Consider the following 21372-nt stretch of genomic DNA (forward strand, 5'->3'; position numbering starts at 1 on the left):
GTGTGTGTGTGTGTGTGTGTGTGTGTGTGTGTGTGTGTGTGTGTGTGTGTGTGTGTGTGTGTGTGTGTGTGTGTGTGTGTGTGTGTGTGTGTGTGTGTGTGTGTGTGTGTGTGCTTTATCCCAAAGGAAAGATTTGCTTAATTCCACCAGACCCACTAAGGTTTAGGAGTGAGGACGGGGTAGCATTTAATCACATAACAGATCTGCCTCAGCAACAGCTGATGTTGATCCTGCTGCCATCTTCTTCTGACATCACCAACCAAACCAAAACATACCAACATGCCATCTAAATCCACATCAGATCATCAGCGATGTCACTGTCAGTGAGAATCTACTCAATAGTATACATGTGAGTGGATCAGCGGCAGGCTAGTGTCAAATTATTATCTCCTTTTAGAGAGTGAATTCAGGATAAAAGTAGATTTACATCCAGACAAAAGGCACATGGACCATCCATCTCAACACTGAGGGGAAGGGGAAATGGGGTGAGGGGAGGGGGGTGGGGTGTATACGGAAGATGTGTTTGTGGGGGAAGAGGTGTCACAGTGTGTGTGATGGGGAGGGGGAAATGTTTGTTTGCATGCGTGTGTGTGTGTGTGTGTGTGTGTTCTTGAGCGTATATGGGGACGGTGTGTGGATGTGCGGGGCTGAGGGGGTTGAACCGTCCTCTTGCAGATAAATCTGTTGCCCTCAGGGGCGCATTTACATAGGTGAGGACTGACTGTTCAGCAACCCTACAGGGAATTATCTGAAATAGCACCACCTACCCCTGACCCCTGACCCCCAATCCAGCTCCTATAGCACTGGACTGAAAACACTGCTTTTCTAAGGGTGGACTAGACTATTTAAGAGATCGAGAGAGAGAGAGAGAGAGAGAGAGAGAGAGAGAGAGAGAGAGAGAGAGAGAGAGAGAGAGAGAGAGAATGTGTGCATAAACTCTTACCACATTCCATACAAGTGAGCGCACACACACAAGATGAGACACACAGATTTTCATATATCCACTGCTTCAACACAGCATGGCTTAGCTGCTGTTAGGGTTCTAGCTCCAGTTGTGTTGTAAAATTATTCTGTTCACATCTACAATAACTGTCTATCTGAGAGCTGCAGCAGAACACTGAACAGCTGCTAATGCTCTGATAACATGGGAGTGTGAAGATTTATATATTTTTCAATTTAACCTTCATTTAACTAGGCAAGTCAGTTAAGAACATATTTTTATTTACAATGACGGTTTACCATGGCCAAACCAAGACGACACTGGGCCACCCTATGGGACTCACGGCTAGCTGTGATACAGCCTGGATTCAAACCAGGGACTGTAGTGATGCCTCTTCAACTGAGATGCAGTGCCTTAGACTGCTGTGCCACTCGGGAGTCAAGTGCAATGGGAGGGGAAATGTGTGTGTGTTTAGTTAGGGGGAGCTATACCTTTCTTTTTAATGGTGGATATTGTCTGTCCTAAGGCCAATGCTGAATCATAACGAAAAATCAGAATTCATCATGGATTACAGGCTAAAGGTTTTCTATAAAGTATTATATAATCCATACATGGATTGGATAATAATACAGTAACAGGGAGAATTAACATCAAGCCAGCTGCCACCTCAACTCTTCTCTCCTCGCGTGAATATGCAGATCCTCCTTTAATCCACGCGCCCTCATGCGGGATTTCATAGCAACGATTACAGACCCTACACAGCTCAGCTCTCTGCGTACCGGGGCTCCCTCCAGCTATCAGCGCGGGCTTCCCCTCCCCCTCTTTTCGTCCTCTACGGCTGGGCTGAGAGAAGAGAAGGGGAGGGGGAGATCCCCTTCTTCGAGTCTCTGCCCTGACAGCCCAGATGCTGTGCAGTCTGCGAGAACACTCGCACAGAGGTAATGGCGGTGTTTCGATATGGATAGGGCTACACCGCGAAGAGAGAGGTAAAGCACACAGCTGGACCGGGACAGGATGGATCAGCGCAGCGAGGGAGGATCTCGTTTATCCAAAGAGGGCATATGGGTCTTCGGTATGGGAGAATTTAGGGCAAAGGACAGTCGTCTTGCGGAAAACTACTCTATTTTCAGAGAGGGGGGATGGGGACATTGGACACGGCACCATCGATGCCCAAAATCAAACAATTTTTACTTAGAAAGACGGAAGAAAGCCAACCCGTTTAGTCGGGTAACGTGTGTGTTTTCGTTAGGAACATGCGAAGCTACCGGGAAATACCAGGGATGGTTTCATATTCGAATTATACAACAACACAGGAACTCAGCCTATGCGCGCGACCCCCAAACAGGGCGCGAGATTCAAACAAGCTTTTGCATAATGTGTGTTATTTGTATTGTTGAGCTGCATTGGTGCTCTCTCCTCATGCTACATACAGTCTGACAGCTCGGAATGAGTTTAAATCGGGAAAATTGAACAATTGCGCTTTATCTATCTACTTCGCGTTGACATGTAGGCTATAGGAGTTGCAAATAAATTGTGACGCTTTATGGGAAATATTTTTTTAAATAACAAGCGAAGCTGCATAGGATTGATTTTAACAAGGAAAGGTGGGCTATTATATTATTCATTTATAGTTCAAATGCAGATTGCAGAGCTAATTCATTAATCAGAATGTACTTTGTATTTTATAATTTGCATAGTCTTTGCAGAATATGAAATGCATTAAAAAAAAAAAGTTTAATGAATTTAGCAAAATGTAGGTATTGTAATGCATATATTACTATAATATGGACAATTTGAGAAATCTTACCAGGCTACCTAAGAAAAAAGTTGAAACTATCTTAAATCGAGAATATTTAAATGATGTGTATGTTCGTATCAATTAACATGAAAATGAATGTTGTTTAGGACGCGTTTCTATTCAATTTAAAATAAATAATAATTATATGTTGTGTTATTGCATTAGATTTTTTAATTCGATTTATTTCACTATATACATTTAATTATATTTTAAAGATCAAACTTAGTATAATACTAACCATGATATATTAAAAAGATATTTCGAATAGTTGTGAAAGTGCCCTTTCACTTCTGTGGGAGACATTGGTGCATTGAAGGCGTAAAAGCCACAGCAATAAAAACCTTAAAATCGATCAGACGGGCGGGGTTGGCGCGCCTCATTTCGCCATGTTGAAATCCTTTGTGTGTAGCCTTCATAGATAATACAATCAACTATATTTGGTTATACATTAAGCATAGTGTGACCCTCAAAATGGTTATTGGAGGATACAACGTTTAGAAGGTTTTATTTCAGACTTAACAGATTTGTTTTATTTTACAATGTGTTTATAGATAAGACTACTTCAATTTCACTTCACAAACTAATTTCTCATCAAAAGTTTTCAATGTGTGAGTATTATTCAGTATAATTCAAAACCATGACTAAGTTTGCCAACACTGCATGCACATTAATTTGATTAATATTGAAACGTCGTTGACAGTGCATTATTTGATAAGCCTACAATTGATTCTGCATTACAATCAAGCCTATATATGATCTAAGAATAAACCATTTTAGAAAAGTATTTCTTTCTTAATTTTCCCATGTTTAAAAATAAGCCACTGAATATTTCATCCTAATGTAGTCTGCAAAAGTCAACTACAATTCTAAATGGTCTTGTTAGTACAAACAGGACTTCGTGTAAACACATTGCAAAAACAAAGCCACGTTATACCGTTCAAAATGGATACAAATCGTTGTTATAAATGTAGCCTATTATAATGATCATGATAATAATAATACCGTCTTGTTTCAAAACTATCTTCTCCCATATCGTTTTACCACATACTACGGTTTGAGTAGTTGGTTTCATATTGACCGAAACAGAATTCCACCTTCCACACTACCATGACCGAAACAGAATTCCACCTTCCACACTACCATGCACAGAATCAAATGTGTGTTTATTGTCGATTTTGAACGACATATACACACACAAGTCTGCATTGTGTGGTGTGCGTTTGATTTACCACAACTGAGCATTGAGACAAATTAGAAATCGCTCTAGCTCTTTTTTTGTCAGATTGTTTGAACGTAAAGTTTTGGAGGAATGCAATGGAGGCTCAAGCAGAGGCCGGTGCACGGTTGTTATGAAGTTAATTCGAAGTGACTGCGACGGGAGGGAGGGGGGCTTTTGACTATGGACTGATGACGCGATAATAGTTGTAATAATAACACCGAAGACCGGACCCAACCTTAAATATATTAGGAGGAGAATATCAACATGTTCACATCTACCTCGTTAGAGTTAACATTGACAGTATTATATGAAGAAAAAAAACCTAGAAGAGATTACTTAAAAACGATATCTACAGAATCGCAATGTCGGCTATAGTCCAAACCCTGAGCATCTTAAAAAAACGGATCTCTTTAGCATGCAATAACCACCTAACTACAAGTGTGTATATATATATATATATACTGTATATATACTGTATATATTCCTATAATGTATATAAAACGTAGGCCTATAGTAAATCTAGTACATCACACATTAATGAATTAATTTCATTAGACAAATATGACATTTATTAGTTCTGAGGATCAACAAACAACATTAAAAAAAGATTACAAATATGAAACACAAATGCATACACCAACAGGGTATATATCTTCAAGACTATGAGTATGACCTATTTTTACTCCATTTATAGATTGCAAATCCAACAACATAAGATAGTTCGACCTCTCACCGTAGATCCACATTGTGCAAAACACAAAAGTGTCTGGCTCCATGAACACTTCCCAGTTTACAAAGATGTAGCCTACAAGGTACTTGAGATATGCCTCGAGAAATGTGTTCTGCAGTAAAATATTGTTTTGAGCAATAGAATACATATATTTAGATTACTCAAATAATTCCAAAATGCACATTTTAGAAAATATTTTGGCGTGTGTAAAGATTTAAAAAAAAAAAGTATATATAGTATTCAAGAATTGTCTAAATCAACACTAGGCCACTCTGAGGGGGGAGAGCAATTATAGCCATGGTACTTGCAGAATCATGTAATGCGGTCGGGCTCTAATCAACAAATTCGACATAGGTAGGAAGCTATAGCCTATAAAACCACGGCATGTAACTTGCAATAATATACTGCGTATAGGCATATACAATGTCTCTGAACAACCACATTTGTTTCATGAGAAGCACCCGTGCGAAGAAAACATTTGAAATCAAAAGTAAGGTCTATTCAGACTCCGTAGGGGTATGGGTTATGTCCTTTGAGGGCCCGCGTTCCAAACGCCCATTTTGTACGCTGGCCCTTGATGCACGTACGATTTGTAAACTGAAAGCTTCTTGAATATGAAAGAAATCCAGCACTCTTAAAACATGATTTGTGCGCCAGCAGAGGGGTAGGCCAAGAGAGCGCGTTATTTTACACAGCTTGGGGAATTCTCCACGAATAGGCCTATGAGCTGCTTATATGGGCGTTATACTAGCATTGCTACCATCTCGCCTGATACAACTAACTGCACCATGTTTTGTATTACGAACAAACTTTCCACAAGAGGTTGTGTGATTTACAATAGTGGAGATTGAAGATAGTGTGGGCCGTAGAGGAAAGCAGCAGCCACGTCGAATAGGCAATATATTTCAGTTTAGATCATTAAGTTGCCGTATTTGCATAGATACATCATTACTGTCTCAGCTAGGCTACAATACGTCCACTACTCTGCCTCGGGGATACATCTGCATCAGAATTGTTATATTTCTCGATGTTGATTGAGTGTCATTTTCAAAATGATAGGGCTATACATTTTACTTATGCAAGACAGGACAGAACTACCCGTGCTCAAAGATACAAGATAACGTCCTTCCCTCGCTACTAGTTGATTGTTTGGTGGGCAGCAAGGCAGAATAGCTACCTGCCTGCAGCGGGGGAAGGGGGCCTCCAACGCGGCGGGGGCTTCTCTCGCCACCCCGCTGAGTTGGGACGCGCGGAGAGTGAATCCCCAATCCCCACCCTATAGGCATACGGCGCCCAGCTAAGAAATACAATACAACGTCAATTAAATGCAGTCTCTGCTGCGATTTACTGCAATGAATGATAAATTGTAGTCGTTCTCACACCCTATAGGATCCTTTAAATGGAAATAATAGGCAACATCGTAATGTAAAATATGCATAGGCTACATTTACCACATTTAGTCTCGCTGGTAAACCATCTCTCGCTTTTGTTGCAAATTCCAGTCTAAATAACCAGGTTTGTTTCAAGGCGTCAGTGTTTAAGGTCAAATTGTTTTATTGCTAGATTGATAGTTATTAAAGAGCACAGACGTTGCAAAATAAAAAATGTAGGCTATCTAGTTACACATTTGTGAATAACAAAATAATTTCGTAGCTGTCGACCGTGAAATGAGAACAGGGAAAATATGGTTGAGCGTTAAACAGTGTAAACAATAATTACAAACAGAAGGGAAAGGACTTGGCCTGACAGGCAGGGCTTCTTTCCCAGGCCTTAGAGCTGAACGATGGTGAGAGAGAGCGACGGGGGGGAGGGGGGGGGGGCTACCTTCAAGACCTCAGGTATTTTAGAAGTAGGCCTACATACGATATAAACTCATACTTATCTAATGGAATAACTTCAGCTAAATCTTCGTTAATGGAACAGAGGGTTTCATCATTCTGGCTTCAATATTGTAAACTATGGATTTCCCAAGCTGTTGCAAGCTTCGGCTTCCATGGATCCAACCAAGCACTTTCAATAGCCGTTTGTTCTATGTGGATATACAAACGAGGGCTATTAATTTGCAGATGCACGGTGATATGTTCACACAGAAGCCTTCCACAATTACTTCGTGCGTGTAGAAAACATAATGTGATAAAACAAGAAAATCGATTCAATGTTTCTCTCCTTCAGACTTTAATTTCGCAGACACATTCATGTTAACAGGGCGAGACGAGGCGTGTTAAGAACTGGGAATAAATATTATTGAGGTAGCTAGAATATAAACCTATTGAGCACGTGCATCAGAAGCATATCTGGGGGTTCTATTTTATTTACAATTCAAATTTGGACTGTTTCAATGGGTCAAATGTATTTAGAGTTTCAAAGTAAGATTTGTATTAATAAATACAAGTATCTAAGATCTCACCAATAGCCTTCCACCTTTTATAGAATTTACATTTCTTAAATGAACAATGTTGAATTTGGAATATGTATAAATTGACGCCCCTGTCAGTGTCAATGGCCTTTGTGCTTTTTTCTTTTTTAAATGTAGATTTTTGAGTCTGTAATTGTTTGCTATGGAGCAAACAATATAAAATCTTCATTGTATGATGTTTCCAAATTACATAATGAAATGAAGCACATATTTTACTATAATATGACAGGGACAGGTAGGTTTTTTGAATTTAATGATTGCCTGAACAAGTATATAGGATTCCCTATGTAAACTGTAAATTAGATTGAATTTATTTAGGCTATGTCAAGTCTTTTGTCAGACGTGCACGTCTGTACATGCCTCCTCTTCCCTATCTCTTTCTTTCTTTTCATTCCCTCTTTCTCTCCTTCCCCACCTCTCAGCGGTGTGGGCCCTGGAGGAGAGGCGTTTTATACCTCTTGAATGTCTCCTGTTCCTCTCCTCCACCCTCTATCCTGTTTTAATCCCACTACAAATGTTTTGACAGCAATAAAAATACATTTAAAAAAGATCAGCACATGCAAATCCTTTGTTACTGATCCTTCAGCTCTCTCCCTCCCTCTCTCCCACCCTCCCTCTATCTCTCACTCTATCTCTCACTCTAGCTCGCTCTCTCCCTCCCTCTATCTCTCACTCTAGCCCTCTCCCTCCCTCTCTCCCACCCTCCCTCTATCTCTCACTCTAGCTTGCTCTCTCCCTCCCTCTCTCCCACCCTCCCTCTATCTCTCACTCTAGCTCTCTCCCTCCCTCTCTCCCACCCTCCCTCTATCTCACTCTAGCTCGCTCTCTCCCTCCCTCTCTCCCACCCTCCCTCTATCTCTCACTCTAGCTCGCTCTCTCTCCTCTCTTTCTCTATCTTGGGTGTAGGGAGAAGAGCAGTGATGCGTATTTAATTGGTTGTGGACCTCCCAGAGTTTCAGTATTTCCAATTATCAACAATTCTATGCTAAACTATTCTAATGTATGGTTTGTATTGAAAAGCAGTAGAGTCTCATGTTATTTTGTGTTATTCTATTGTGGTACAATGTAATGTACAATGTAATTGTAATAGCAATAATAAAGAGATTAAATCACATTAGGCCTTGTACTTGTTGCACCCTCCCCTAACACACACACAGCTATACACCATTACACCACCAGATGGCAGTGTGAGAGGTTAAGGTCATGGGGAGATTCTAGTGACCACACACCTACCTACCTACCTACCCCATCCCCAAGTCAGGTAGCACCAGACGCCAGCCCCAAGGCAGGGAGCACCAGACCCCAGCCCCAAGGCAGGGATCACCAGACCCAAGGCAGGGAGCACCAGACCCCAACCTTAAAACAGGGAGCACCAGACCCCAACCTTAAAACAGGGAGCACCAGATCCCAGCCTTAAGACAGGGAGCACCAGATCCCAGCCTTAAGACAGGGAGCACCAGATCCCAGCCCCAAGGCAGGGAGCACCAGACCCCAGCCCCAAGGCAGGGAGCACCAGATCCCAGCCCCAAGGCAGGGAGCACCAGATCCCAGCCCCAAGGCAAGGAGTACCAGATCCCAGCCCCAAGGCAGGAAGCACCAGACTCAAGCCCCAAGGCAGGGAGCACCAGACCCTAGCGTTAAGGCAGGGAGCACCAGATCCCAGCCCCAAGGCAGGGAGCACCAGACCCCAGCCCCAAGGCAGGGAGCACCAGATCCCAGCCCCAAGGCAAGGAGTACCAGATCCCAGCCCCAAGGCAGGGAGCACCAGACTCAAGCCCCAAGGCAGGGAGCACCAGATCCCAGCCTTAAGGCAGGGAGCACCAGATCCCAGACACAGAGTACCAGGTAGCTGGCAGCAGTATATAGCTGGCTGCAGTACCAGGTAGCTGGCAGCAGCAGTGCAGGCTAGGGCCGAGACTGACAAGCCAGAGGGCCACTGGGGCAGACGACGGGGGGAGGTGTGTGGCTTTCAGAGGAAGGACAGAGACAGGGGAGGTAAACAGGGTCAGGGGAGGGGAGGGATTGCTGGGGTAAGAGTGCATGAGGGGGAGAGAGAAGAAGTGAAAAGAAAAGTGAGAATGGGGGAGAGAAAATAAGATGCATAATGGTGGGGAGTTTGAAAGAGGGGGAGAGAAAGAGAGAAGGGAGAGAGGGTGAGGGTGAGGGTGAGGGAATGGTAGTGAGTCTCTCCTAACGTGTGGATCCGGTGTGGGATAGTTCATTTATCATCCTCACGTGTTGGATATTTACTTTGTCAATGATAGGGAGTGGAGAGACCGTGCCACTACAGAGAGAATTAATGTGTGTGTGTGTGCATATGTTTTGTGAGTATGTAGAGGGGGAGGGGTATGGTCTGGCACTAACAGACACACAAACATTCTAGTTCGAGTTGCGTCTTCTTTTATTCAGGTTGTACAGTCAGTGTGGCTAGCTCTCTGGGATCCTATCTCACCCGCCCCCTTCCCCATCAAAACTGCCCCCCAGCTACATTGTCTGGGTCGAGACAGGATGCTTGTTGCTAGCCTTCTGTCTTTGTATGCTGAGTGCTTGACCATGGGATGTTTTTTTTTAAATACACAGACAATCAAAAGAAAGAAAAATCCCTACCTCCTGTCTGTTATTGTCACTATTTTAAAAAGTTGACCTTCTAAACTTCTCCCTTTTTTTCTTCAGATTTAATGCTTTATTCACTTCATTTGAATCCCATGGCACAAATGCAAACATTTAATTTCATGGCATTTGGCATAGAAAAATGTAGCATTGAAAAGTTTATTGTGAGATGCTTTTTATGACCCCTTTATGTATACTCTTTTTCTCTAGTTTGACGTCAATAAAACATTCTGAAAAGGATAAGCTTGTCATCATACTTTAACGATTTTTCTAATATACTTAACAACTTGTCTAGCTGATGCAACAAAGTATCACATATGGCTTCATTAAAATCTATACAGAAAGACTTCTAATTCTCTGACAGAAACGGTGATGCCAAACAGTCATCTCCATCAAATCAGCCTTTTATTGTAAATCAGTGTAATTTTACCTCCAACAATTTGTGCAGTTTGCGGTTTGTTTAAGATCAATCTTCCCTATGAAGCCGGACATTTAATACAGTCCTAATTAGTATTGATGTTTGTAACTTCACAGATACTGTTAGCGAGGGTTGAGGAGTAGGGGGGAGGAGTGTGTCAGTAGAGAGCGGCAACAATGGCTAAACCAGATGTTTAGATGGGGGAGGTTGTGTGTGTGGGTGAGGGAGGGAGGTGGAGGGTATCAGTGGAGTGTCACTGGGTCGAAACGACCCCTCCCGCAGCTGACAAGCATGGCATATGCCACCCCTCTCCCTCTCTGTACCTCTCCCCTTCCATACCTGCCGATGAAATGAATGACGAGAAACACTCACACAAGTGGTTGTTTAGCCTATGTGCAGGAACCTCAACCGGCCTCCTACTCCTACTCTCTCACACACATACGCTCACACGGGTACACACACACACACACACACACACACCACACACACTAACACTCACAAAAACACACACACTCAATTATATAATGTGGAGACCCCTAACTAATCAAACTGAAAGAGTCCCACCCCTACTCTCTGTGGTGCAGTCACATACACACGCACACGCACACACCAATATGACATCATAGTAGAAGATCACACTGCTGCAGCCCCAGCCCTCTCCAGGAGGTGATTCTTTGTTTGCAATGACATCAGCCTGAGAGAGTGTGTGTGTGTATGTGTGTCAGAGAGAGTTCAGGGTGAGGTCAGGTGACATAACAGATGACTCGATTGGGATCTCAAACAATCCAGCGCTGCCATGAGTGGGGGCTCCCGAGTGGGGGCTCCCGAGTGGGGGCAGCAGTCTAAGGCACTGCACCTCAGTGCTGGAGACATCACTACAGACCCTGGTTCGATTCCAGACTGCAAGAGGTGGGAATGGGATGAGAAACTGGAATGTAGGGAGATTAAGTTGTCCCTGGATAAGGGTTTCTTAAACTATGGTGTGGGACCTGAGCATGTGAGAGGTGGGTCGCGAGTTATGAGTAAACATTTAGAATCACACACTATTTCTACTTAATTTGGGTCGTTAGAGGACAGTATATTTCTCATTTGGGTCTCGAGCTGAAAAACGTAAGAACCTTAAGAAAAACTTAGATACTGATCTCCCACAGTTTCTCCTACCCCACGCTTAAACTTAAACATTAATGTGAAAACATGAAACTGACCTTAAATCAGAATCTATGGGCAACCTCACACTATCCTCCAATGATTTCTCCTTCTGGCTGAGAGACTGAAAGGATGCTTTGGGACACCCCCTACTGGTAAAGACACCAAACTACATGTTGATGAGGGAAGGAGGAGGCAGAGGAGTATGGATAGAGTGAGTGTGAACAATATCATGTTCTATTGGTGACAAATGGATATTCGTAAAAGTGCTTTGAAAGCAGCATAAAAAAAGCAGCATTCGGAAAGTATTCAGACCCCTTCCCTTTTCCCACATTTTGTTACATTACAGCCTTATTCTTTTCCTCATCCATCTACACACAATACCCCAACTTGATTGGAGTGTACCTGTGATAAATTCAATTAATTGGACATGATTTGGAAAGGCAAACAGCTGTTTGGTCCCACTGTTAGTGCATGTCAGAGAAAAAACCAAGCCATGAGGTCGAAGGAATTGTCCGTAGAGCTCAGAGACAGGATTGTGTTGAAGCACATATCTAGGTAAGGGTACCACAACATTTCTGCAGCATTGAAGGTCCCCAAGAACACAGTGGCCTCCTTTATTCATAAATGGAAGAAGTTTGGAACCACCAAGACTCTTCCTAGAGCTGGCCGCCCGGCCAAACTGAGCAATCGGGAGAGAAGGGCCTTGGTCAGGGAGGTGACCAAGAACCCGATGGTCACTCTGACAGAACTCCAAAGTTCCTCTGTGGAGAAGGGAGAACCTTCCAGAAGGAAAAACATCTCTGCAGCACTCCACCAATCAGGTCTTTTTGGTAGAGTGGCCTGACGGAAGGCACTCTTCAATAAATGGCACATGACAGCCCACTTGGAGATGCCAAGAGGACCTTAAGGGCTCTCAGACAATGAGAAACAAGATTCGCTGGTCTGATGAAACCAAGATTGAACACTTTGGCCTGAATGCCATGCGTCACGTCTTTAGGAAACCTGGCACCATCCCTACGGTGAAGCATGGTGGTGGCAGCATCATACTGTAGGGATGTTTTTCAGTGGCAGGGACTGGGAGACTAGTCAGGATTGAGGGAAAGATGAACGGAGCCAAGTACAGAGAGATCCTTGATGAAAACCTGCTCCAGAGTGTTCAGGACCTCAGACTGGGGTAAAGGTTCACCTTTCAACAGGACAACGACCCTAAGCACACAGCCAAGACAACGCAGGAGTGGCTTCGGGACAAGTCTCTGAATGTCCTTGAGTGGCCCAGCCAGAGCCCAGACTTGAACCCGATCGAACATCTCTGGAGAGACCTGAAAATAGCTGTGCAGCAACGCTCCCCATCCGACCTGACAGAGATTTAGAGGATCAGCTGAGAATAATGGGAGAAACTCCCAATACAGGTGTGCCAAGCTTGTAGCATGGGGGTGTGTCAAGGGGAGGGGTGGGGGTTTGTCAAGAGGAGGGATGGGGGTGGACTGGGACGGGAGGGGGTGTGTCAAGGGGAGGGGTGGGGGTGGACTGGGAGGGGTGGGGGTGTGTCAAGGGGAGGGGTATGTCAAGGAGAGGAGTGTGTCAAGGGGATGGGTGGGGATGGACGGGTAGGGTTGGGTTGGGGCCGTGTCAAGGGGAGGTTGGGGGTGTGTCAAGGTGACGGGTGGTGGTGTGTCTAGGGGATGGGAGGGGATGGACGGGGAGGGGAGGGGTGTGTCAAGGGGAGAGGTGGTGATGGACTGGGAGGGGGTGTCAAGGGGAGGGGTGGGGATGGACTGGGAGAGGAGGGGGTGTGTCAAGGGGAGGGGTGGTCGTGTGTCTAGGGGAGGGGAGGGGTGTGTCAACGGGAGGTTGGGGGGTGGGGATGGATGGGGAGGGTTGGGAGTGTGTCAAGGGGAGGGTTAGGGGTGTGTCAAGGGGAGGTTGGGGGTGTGTCAAGGGGAGGGTGTGTGTCAAGGGGAGGGTCATATCAGCAAACTGTAACACCTGTAGTGTATGCTGTACTGTAATTGGTCATAACATGTAGAGGCACACACACACACACGCAGAGGCACGAACATGCAAACACAGACACAAACACACACGCAGAGGCACGAACATGCAAGCACACACATGCAGAAGCACGAACATGCAAACACACACACACGCACATACACACAGGGACACACACACACATACACACAGAGACACACACAGACAAACGCACACACTCGCACAAACACACACACACACACAGACAAGCACAGAGGCAAACATCTGTCAGGGATTTGTACAGTGAGATGATACCCGATAATAAATAATTTTGGTTCCCGTCTATCTGACCCCAAATAGGGTCAGAGGTGTGTGTGTCTGTATGTGTGTGTGTAGTTTCAGAATTCTGTGAAGCATATAACTATGGCAGGGGACGGGGATGGGGGTGGGTTGATGGACAGTTGTGTGTGTGTGTGTGTTCGTCAGCGTGTGTGTCAGTGAGTGACTTGATGAGAAATGAGGATGATCTTTAAGTGGCAGAATGAGGGAGAGGGCTCCTAATACATCATGCTACTGCCAGAGAGGCAGGGGGCACACAGGACTACATAATGTTACATAGAGTTGCATAGAATAACCCATAACTACATAGAATTTTGTATTTAATACATGTTGAGTAGTGACACACAGACACAGAGAGAGAGAAAGAAAGAGAGAGAGAAAGAGAGAGAGAAAGAGAGGCAGAGAGAGAGATAGAGAAAGAGAGAGAGAAAGAGAGCGTGAGAGAGAGAAGGAGAGAGAGAGAGATAGAGACAGAGAAAGAGAGAGAGAATGAGAAAGAGAGCGACAGAGAGAGCAAGAGAGCAAAAGAGAGATATATATATATATATATATATATATAAAGAGAAAGAGAAAGAGAGAGAGAGAGAGAGGAGAGTGAGATGGAGAGAGAGAGAGAGAGAGAGAGAGAGAAAGAGAGAGAGAGAGATATAAAGAGAAAGAGAGAGAGAGAGAGGAGAGAGAGATGGAGAGAGAGAGAGAGAGAGAGAGAGAGAGAGAGAGAAGGAGAGAGAGATGGAGAGAGAGAGAGAGAGAGAGAGAGGAGAAAGAGAGAGAGGTAACTTCCACGAAGCTGTGAATGATCTGAGAGACAAGGCAAGAAGGGCATTCTATGCAATCAAAAGGAACACCTACATCACCTACAGAGAGATGAACCTGGAGAAGAGTCCCCTCAGCAAGCTGGTCCTGGGGCTCTGTTCACAAACACAAACAGACCCCACAGAGCCCCAGGACAACAGCACAATTAGACCCAACCAAATCATGAGAAAACAAAAAGATAATTACTTGACACATTGGAAAGAATTAACAAAAAAACAGAGCAAACTAGAATGCTATTTGGTCTTAAACAGAGAGTACACAGTGGCAGAATACCTGACCACTGTGACTGACCCAAACTTAAGGAAAGCTTTGACTATGTACAGACTCAGTGAGCATAGCCTTGCTATTGAGAAAGGCCGCCGTAGGCAGACATGGCTCTCAAGAGAAGACAGGCTATGTGCTCACTGCCCACAAAATGAGGTGGAAACTGAGCTGCACTTCCTAACCTCCTGCCCAATGTATGACCATATTAGAGAGACATATTTCCCTCAGATTACACAGATCCACAAAGAATTCGAAAACAAATCCAATTTTGATAAACTCCCATATCTACTGGGTGAAATTCCACAGTGTACCATCACAGCAGCAAGATTTGTGACCTGTTGCCACAAGAAAAGGGCAACCAGTGAAGAACAAACACCATTGTAAATGCAACCCATATTTATGCTTATTTATTTCCCCTTGTGTACTTTAATAATTTGTACATTGTTACAACACTGTATTTTTATATATATAATATGACATTTGTAATGTCTTTATTGTTTTGAAACTTCTGTATGTGTAATGTTTACTGTTAATATCTATTGTTTATTTCACTTTTGTCTATTATCTACCTCACTTGATTTGGCAATGTTAACACGTTTCCCATGCCAATAAAGCCCCTTGAATTGAATTGAATTGGATTGAGACAGAGAGATATATATAGAGAGAAAGGGAGAGAGAGAGAGAGTACGAGAAAGAGAGAAATAGAGACAGAGAGAGAGAAAAAGAAAGAAGGAGAGAGAGAGAGAGAAAAACAGAGCAAAACAGACAGAAGGAGTCCTTGGCAGAGGCTAAATGTGGAAAAGTAAAGCCACCTTGTTTCTCTTCTGTTCAGAAAGAGGAGCGGAATATGTAATCACAAAGGGAACCCGTGTCTTTTCTTCTTAAACCACAGTGGTACTGCTCTCCTCTTCTCCCCCCTCTCCCTCCCTTTCTCCTCTTCTCCCCCCTCTCCCTCCCTTTCTCCTCTTCGCCCTCTTCTCCCTCCCTCCCTTTCTTCTCTGTCTCTTTTCTCTCTCTGACTTAAAATCCCCCTTTACCCAGTTGATGTTTCTCAAACGTGTAGGACGCAGATCAATCAGGTCCTCCGAGAGAGAATTACACAGCTGAATTTGGATGAGGGAAAAAGAAAGCAATACGAGACTAGAACTGAGCATGGGAGAAGAGGGGAGTGGTGATGGATCATCTGGACTGTAAAGTGTTTAGTGTGGCCAGGGTTGGAGAGGACAAACATTTATGGAGTGCTGAGTACACAGACGAAACACAAATATGTTATGTGCAGGAACCAAGAGCACACACATTCAGAGTTAAGCATACACATGTCAAGGTTATCTTTATTGCACAATTTCTACACTCTTAGAAAAAAAGGTGCTATCTATAACCAAAAGGGGTTCTTTGGCTGTTCCCATAGGAGAACCCTTTGAAGAACCCCTTTTGGCTCCAGGTAGAACCCTTTTGATTCCAGGTAGAACGCTTTTGGGCTCCAGGTAGAACCCTCCTTTCAATAGAGGGTTCTATATGGAACCCAAAAGAGTTCTACCTGGAACCATAAAAGGTTCTCCTATGGGGACCACCACAGAACCCTTTTGGAACCTTTTTTTTAAAGTGTGTAATACATTTGACATTCCCTTATAAAGAAGATCCACCTCCATCATGATCTGTTTACGTTGCGGTACATAATGTCCACTACTGCTGTACATGTTCATCATGAAACAGGACATGTAGCCATGTTATGAGGTCAGGGTTCGCCGGAGATAATGAATGTTACTGTTGTACATGTTTATCATGAAATAGGACAGGTAGCCATGTTATGAGGTCAGGGTTCACAGGGAACAGGCATCCATGTTATGAGGTCAGGGTTAGCTGGGAACAGGCAGCCATGTTATGAGGTCAGGGTTCGCAAGGAATAGGCAGCCATGTTATGAGGTCAGGGTTCGCAAGGAATAGGCAGCCATGTTATGAGGTCAGGGTTCGCTGGGCACAGGCAGCCATGTTTGAGGTCAGGGTTCGCTGGGAACAGGCAGCCATGTTATGAGGTCAGGGTTCGCTGGGCACAGGCAGCCATGTAATGAGGTCAGGGTTCGCTGGGGACAGGCAGCCATGTTATGAGGTCAGGGTTCGCTGGGCACAGGCAGCTACATTATGAGGTCAGGGTTCGCTGGGGACAGGCAGCTACATTATGAGGTCAGGGTTCGCAGGGGATAATGAACAACTGTGTTTCTATTCTATTTACTGGTATTAAAGAGATATTTCCTGTTTATAAAAACATTCATGTGTTTTAATGTTAATGTGTGTGTGTGTGTACTTTTTATTTTATTTTATTTTTTACTTTATTTTCTTTTGTAAATATTTTCTTAACTCTTTCTTGAACAGCATTGTTGGTTAATGGCTTGTAAGTAAGCATTTCATGGTGAGGTCTACATCTGTTGTATTCGGCGCAAGCGTGAAATACAGTTTGATTTGATTTGAGTGTGTGTGTGTGTGGGGTCAGTATGCATGTGTGTGCATGTTATGTGTGTCTGTGTCTTTGTGTGTGTGAGTGTGTGTGTGGTGTCAGTATGCATGTGTGCGCGTGTCCAGTGTGTGTGTGTGTGTAGAGTCCAGTGTGTGTGTAGAGTCCAGTGTGTGGGTAGAGTCCAGTGTGTGAGAAGAGTCCAGTGTGTGTGTAGAGTCCAGTGTGTGTGTGTAGAGTCCAGTGTGTGTGTGTAGAGTCCAGTGTGTGTGTAGAGTCCAGTGTGTGGGTAGAGTCCAGTGTGTGTGTAGAGTCCAGTGTGTGGGTAGAGTCCAGTGTGTGGGTAGAGTCCAGTGTGTGAGAAGAGTCCAGTGTGTGTGTAGAGTCCAGTGTGTGTGTAGAGTCTAGTGTGTAGAGTCCAGTGTGTGTGTAGAGTCCAGTGTGTGGGTAGAGTACAGTGTGTGTGTAGAGTCCAGTGTGTGGGTAGAGTCCAGTGTGTGGGTAGAGTCCAGTGTGTGAGAAGAGTCCAGTGTGTGTGTAGAGTCCAGTGTGTGTGTAGAGTCTAGTGTGTAGAGTCCAGTGTGTGTGTAGAGTCCAGTGTGTGGGTAGAGTCCAGTGTGTGGGTAGAGTCCAGTGTGTGAGAAGAGTCCAGTGTGTGTGTGGAGTCCAGTATGTGTGTAGAGTCTAGTGTGTAGAGTCCAGTGTGTGAGAAGAGTCCAGTGTGTGTGTGGAGTCCAGTATGTGTGTAGAGTAGAGTCCAGTGCAAGAGAGTTAGTGCAGAAAAGGGTCAAGGCAGGTAGTCTGGTTAGCCATTTGTTTAGCTGTTTAGCAGTCTTGTGGTTTGGGGGTAGAAGCTGTTCAGGGTCCTGTTGGTTCCAGATTTGCAGTGGTACCTCTTGCAATGCAGTAGCAGAGAGAACAGTCTATCGCTTCCGTGGCTGGAGTCTTCAACAATTTTTAGGGCCTTCCTCTGACACCGCCTAGTAAAGAGGTCCTGGATGGCAGGGAGCTAAGCCCCAGTGGTGTACTGGGCTGTCCGCACCAATCTCTGTAGTGCCTTACGGACGATTTAACACTTTTTCATTTACTATTCCATATGTGTTATTTCATAGTTGTGATGTCTTCACTATGATTCTACAATGTAGAAAATAGTAAAAAAATTAAGAAAAACCCTTGAATGAGTAAGTTGTCTAAAATGTTTGACCGGTTGTGTATGTGAGTGCTACTGGTCGATAGTCATTTAATCAGGTTACCTTGGCATTCTTTGGCACAGGGACAGGGACAGGCACAGGGACTATGGTGAAACATGTTACCTGTTTATAGGTCAATCGGCTACGGAGAGCGAGATCACACAGTCCTCCGGAACATCTGGTGGTCTCATGTATGGTGTTGCTTTAGTGTTGCTTGCCTTGAACTGAACATAGAAGGCATTTAGCTCATCTGGTAGGTTCGTGTCACTGGGCAAATAGACAGTGGTTGTAAATAGACAGCTATCAAAAATATAGATGAAAACTCTCGGTAAATAGTATTGTCTGCAGCTTATCATGAGGTATTCTAACTCAGTGAAAGTGGGAATACATTTATTTTATTATACTTGTTTTTTTACCCAAAGTCGCAAAGAAAATGTTGTCATCCATTTAATAAACACAAGACAGCAAAATGTATAAAAGTGGCAGCAACAGGAACAGCGACATCTAGTGGGAAAAACCGGGTACTTTCACACTAATTTATTGTAAAAAATGCAAGCAACTTCAATGGCTAATCCCCCCCTCCTCTCCTCCCCTCCCCCCAGAGTCACAGGGATAAAGAAGCAATAGGATGAAGAAGCAATACTCCAAGCCACAGCTCCATACTATACTGATTGTTAGGGGGGGTTGTTGGGTGGCTTTTGATCATTTTATTGGATCTCTAAGATCTTACTCATTGTTAGGAAGAATGATGTTCTAAATCAAATGTTTGGTACTATAGCTATTGAAGATTTGAAGACTTTGAATCCTATAAATTAAAATCGCCAATTTTAAAATCGCCACCCCTTAAAATTGATATAAAATAAATAAATTGCCAATTTGGTGCAATCAATTAGCTGAATTACTCAGAGAGCTAATTATATTTAATTTAGTCTACTTCTAACTACAGAAATGATTTCAGCACAATCTGAGATGAAGGGTGTCGAAATCTTCTTGTGCTATTTGAGGTGGAATGAACCTAAAGTACAATCACACAGTGTTGGTAGACTAAGTTATGAAAAAGAGGAATGGAAGGGTGGAGGGAAGGAAGGAAGTGAGGGGATGAAGGGAGGGAGGGAGGCGTAACATTAGAGGCAGTGGGGGTGGTGTCAATTTAGAAGAAATACGACAGGGTTCATTTCCACTAGTCACTGAGTGACTTCTTTACTTTACTTTACTGACTTTATTGTTCCCATGGGTAAATTTGGTTGCAGTGTCATGTACACGTTTAAAGTGGCTTTTAAATAACAAAAAACAAATTGACAATACAACTTTCATAACAGTTACCTAGCAATAAAAAGAGATTAGGCTGCTGGCCTTACTGGGTTGATAGGAACATTAACCCAAGCTATTTAGGAGGGATATCACACCTGGCACAGTTCTGTTTTTCCTACCGAGGGGTGCCCTATACCTGTGCCCAGAGAGGAATAGTACAAAGTCTGGGTACAGGGGGTTGCTTGGGTCTAAAATGATTTTGTGAGCCTTGTGGAGGGCCCTGACCTTAAAGATCTCATCCAGGCCTGTCTGTTTGACTCCAAGTACCTTGCTTGCTGTGGTGATAATCCTTCTCAGATGTTTCTCTGGCTGACAGTGGCATTGTCAAACCAACAAACAATACAAGAAGTTAAAATACTCCCAATGAAAGATTTGTAAAGCAGTCAGTACAGTACACTTAACATCAACAGATCCCAGCGTTTTGAGAAAGTACAGTCTCTGTTGACTCTTTTTGTAGATCTGGTCTGTACATTTACTCCACTGAAGCTTATTGTCCAAGAGGAAACCCAGATATTTATATTCCTCTACAATCTCTATGATCTGTCCTCTGATAGATGTTGCAGAGGTAGGTGTTGTACGCTTCCTGAATTATATGCACATCTCTTTGGTCTTGTTGGTATTGAGGACCAAGTGTGATTCCTCACACCACTCTACAAAGTCATCTAGGACTGGGCTATGATGTTCCTCGTCATCATGCAACAGGCTGATCAAGGCAGTGTCATCAGCGAACTTAACGAGGTGTCTGTCAGGATGGGAACTAGTACAACTATTAGTGTACAAAATGTACAGGAGTGGGGAGAAAACACATCCCTGAGGAGAGCCAGTGTTGGTGTTGTGTATGTCCAACATGTGGGGACCTATTTTGACCCGCTGTGACCACAAAACCAGCCCCCCATCTAAGGAGAAGTCCCGAATGAGTCTCTGCCAGAATGTAAGGCTGGATTGTGTTGAAGGCAGAAGAAAAGTCAACAAACAAAAGTCTGACATGAGATTTGGCACCCTCTAGATGTCTATAGACCATGTTAAGGAGACTACACCCTCTAGATGTCTGTAGACCATGTTGAGGAGACTAAGAATGGCATCATCAACTCCTCTGCTGTGCTGATAGGCAAACTGAAATGGATCGAGGAACTTCTCGAGAATATGACTTTTCACAAGTTTCTCAAGGCATTACATTACTAAGGATGTCAAGGCAACAGGGCCGTAGTCATTCAGCACAGAGGGACTAGATGCTTTAGGAATTGGTATAATTATTGAGTTTTTCCACTTCAGTTACACCCCGGCCGGTCAGTAAGTGAAAAGCCTGTGTAAATTATCATCCCTAGATCCCGCAAACCCCACCAAAGAGACTTTAAATGTGAAGGAATGTCTTCCCTTTTCGCACTGAACTACACTCATCAACACACACACACACACACACACACACACACACACATCACAGGGGTGGGCAGGAATGTCAGACACACTGCGCCTTTTAGTGGGTTTAGCAGAGTAGACCAAGCATGAATCCACACAGACGCTCTGTTCCATTCACTCACACAGGTAACAGTCTCCGCCATTCACACTGCACACTGTCCCCAGAGGGTAATATACCGTCTCTCTATGTGTGTGTGACTGTGTATCCCTGTGTGTATGTGTGTTCCTGAAAGTGTGTTTCTGCATGTGTGCGTGTTTTTGTGTGCGTGTGTGTGTGTGTGTGTGTTCAGGCCTAAAAGAGGTGATGCTGAGAAAGAGGCACCATTCGTATAGGAG

The sequence above is a fragment of the Oncorhynchus tshawytscha genome, linkage group LG27 (genome assembly GCF_018296145.1).
Source record: "Oncorhynchus tshawytscha isolate Ot180627B linkage group LG27, Otsh_v2.0, whole genome shotgun sequence".
NCBI classification, from domain to species: domain Eukaryota; kingdom Metazoa; phylum Chordata; class Actinopteri; order Salmoniformes; family Salmonidae; genus Oncorhynchus; species Oncorhynchus tshawytscha.